Genomic DNA, 3,630 nt, shown 5'->3' with positions numbered 1-3,630 from the left:
TCTTGATTTATATCAAGCTTTCTGATTGGAAGTCAAATGTACTATTTATACTAGAAAAACAATAATCTACCTCATCAATAAATAGAGATATATAAGAATAATCATACTACGTCTACGAAGTGTCAGTATCATGCTGCTGCTTCAAATCCAAAGTGATGTCTTGGTGAAAATTGATTTATTGAGTGTCGAAGTAGACATGTTGATAAAAAGATTGTTCCAATAATTACGTGTAAACCATGGAATCCTGTTGCAACAAAGAATGTTGATCCATAAACTGCATCTGCAATGGTAAAAGGTGCTTCTCAATATTCATATGCTTGAAGTATTGTAAAGTATAGTCCTAATAACACTGTGAAGAATAATCCTTGTAGTGCTTGAGTATGATTAGATTCCATTAAACTATGATGTGCTCATGTTACTGTTACTCCTGATGCTAAAAGAATAGCTGTATTAAGTAATGGAATTTGTATAGGGTTAAAGGGTTGAATTCCTATTGGAGGTCATAGTATTCCTAGTTCAATTGTTGGTGCTAATCTTCTTCTAAAGAATGCTCAAAAAAAAAGAAACGAAAAATAATACGTCTGATGCAATAAATAAAATTATTCCTCATCGTAATCCAATTGATACAAATCCTGTATGTAATCCTTGATATGTTCCTTCTCGTACTACATCTCGTCATCATTGAATTATAGTTAGTAGGGTAATTCCAAATCCAATTATGAATAAGTTAATATTAAATAGGTGGAATCATTTTGCTAGTCCTGATACTAGGACTATTGCTCGAATTGCTCCTGTTAATGGTCAAGGTCTATAGTCTACTAAGTGGAATGGGTGGTTTGAGTGAGTTGTTAACATAGGTTTAATATACTTCTCTAGAATATAGAGTTCTTAGAATTGAGAAAACATAGGCTTGAATTATTGCTACTGCTGATTCTAGAATTAATAGAAGTATTTGTCCAATAATTAGTAATGAGATTAAGTTTATTGCTATAGATGGTCCTGTGTTTCCTAATAAGGTTAATAATAAGTGTCCTGCAATTATATTTGCTGCCAACCGTACTGCTAATGTACCTGGTCGAATAACATTACTAATTGTTTCAATTACTACTATAAATGATATTAATGCAGGCGGTGTACCTTGTGGTACAAGGTGTGTAAATATATGATTAGTATGGTTAATTCATCCAAATAATATAAATCTTAGCCATATAGGTAGGGCAATTGCAAATGTTAATGCTAAATGTCTTGTTCTAGTAAAAATATAAGGGAATAATCCTATGAAATTGTTAAATAATATTATAATAAAAATTGAGATGAAAATGAATGTTGTTCCATTAAATGATTTTGGTCCAAGAAGTGTTTTAAATTCATTATGTAAGGTTAAATTTAGTTTATTTCAGATAATGTTAATTCGTGATGGTGTAAGTCAAAATAGTGATGGGATTAATAATAGTCCTAGAAATGTTCTAGTTCAATTTAATGATAAATTAAAGATGTTAGTTGATGGGTCAAATGTTGAGAATAGATTTGTTATCATTTTCAATTTAAGTTTTTTATTTCAATTGTTCCTTTTTCTGCTCTTTTAATAAGGTTAGGTTTAAATGAGAAGAAGTTTATTTGATTAAACAAGATTAATGTAGCTGAAAATATAATGAATAGTGAGAATCATATAAGAGGGGATATTTGAGGGATTTGGATATAATTTCCCCATCAGAAGTAGTCGTTAATTTACTATTATTTGGTTTAAGAGACCATTATTTACTTTCAGTCATCTGATGAATTTCAAGGTGTACTAATTTTTTTTAGTTACTTTAGATTGACACTCTAATGTTATTTATTTTAACTAACTCCTTAAATTATCTTAGATAATCACTTAATAAATAAATTTACTGAAGTTCTTTCAATTACAATTGGTATAAATCTGTGGTTTGCTCCACAGATTTCTGAGCATTGTCCAAAAAATAATCCAGGTCGATTTATTGTGAATGTTCCTTGATTTAACCGACCTGGCGTTGCATCAATTTTAACCCCTAATGCAGGAACTGCTCATGAGTGTAGAACATCTGATGCTCTTGTTAATACTCGTACTTCTGTATTTATTGGTAGGATTGTTCGGTTATCTACATCTAGTAGTCGGAATCCATCATTTTCTAGGTCTTGTTCTGGTGTTATATAAGTGTCAAATTCTACGTCTATGAAGTCTGAATATTCATATCTTCAATATCATTGTCGTCCAATGGTTTTAATTGTAATTATTGCATCTACTGAATCATCAAGTAAATATAATAGTCGTAATGATGGAAGGGCAATAAAAATTAATGTAATTGCTGGTAAAGCTGTTCAGATTGTTTCAATTAAATGTCCATGAAGTATATTACGGTTAGTATAGGCAATAAATAATATATAACTTAGGGCATAACCTACAATTACTGTAATTAATAATAATACGACCATAGTATGATCATGAAAGAATGATAATTGCTCCATTAATGGTGAAGCTCCATCTTGAAGAGATAAATTTGATCATGTTGCCATTAATAAATATTTTCTAATAAAAGGTCAAACCTTTGTTTGTAGAGTTTAAATCTACTGCACTAATCTGCCATATTAGAATCTAGAGATTAATGGTAATTCTGAGTAACTATGTTCTGCAGGAGGGTTATTTTGTAGTCATTCTGTTGATCTTCTTATGTTAGCTCTAAATATAATTGCTCGGTTTGTAATCATTCTTTCTCATATAATTACAATGAATATAATGATTCCTACAATAGAAATTGTAGACCCAATTCTTGATACTACGTTTCATGATGTATATGCGTCTGGGTAGTCAGAGTATCGTCGAGGTATTCCTGCTAATCCTAGGAAGTGTTGAGGAAAGAATGTTAAATTTACTCCAATGAATATAATTGTAAATTGGATTTTTAATCATGTATTATTTATAGTTAATCCTGTAAATAGTGGATATCATTGAATGACACCTCCTATAATTGCAAATACTGCTCCTATAGATAATACATAATGAAAGTGGGCTACTACATAATATGTATCATGTAATACAATATCAAGTGATGAATTTGCTAATACTAATCCTGTTAATCCACCAATTGTAAATAGGAAAATAAATCCTAGAGCTCATAATAATGGTGGATTGAACTTGAATTTAGTTCCATATAATGTAGCTAATCATCTAAATACCTTAATTCCTGTAGGTACAGCAATAATTATTGTTGCTGATGTAAAATATGCTCGTGTGTCAACATCCATTCCTACTGTAAATATATGATGTGCTCATACAATAAATCCTATTAGTCCAATTGATAGTATAGCATAAATTATACCTAATGTTCCAAATGATTCAATTTTTCCTCTTTCTTGACATACAATATGTGAAATAATTCCGAACCCCGGTAGAATTAAAATATAAACTTCTGGGTGTCCAAAGAATCAAAATAGATGTTGATATAGAATGGGGTCACCCCCTCCTGCAGGGTCAAAGAATGATGTATTTAAATTTCGATCTGTTAATAATATAGTAATAGCACCTGCTAAAACTGGAAGTGAAAAAAGGAGAAGTAATGCTGTAATAGCTACAGATCATACAAATAAAGGTGTTTGATCTAAAGTTATACT

Source organism: Schistocerca gregaria, unplaced genomic scaffold, assembly GCF_023897955.1.
Source record: "Schistocerca gregaria isolate iqSchGreg1 unplaced genomic scaffold, iqSchGreg1.2 ptg000066l, whole genome shotgun sequence".
Taxonomy (NCBI): domain Eukaryota; kingdom Metazoa; phylum Arthropoda; class Insecta; order Orthoptera; family Acrididae; genus Schistocerca; species Schistocerca gregaria.
This window is presented reverse-complemented; position numbering follows the sequence as displayed.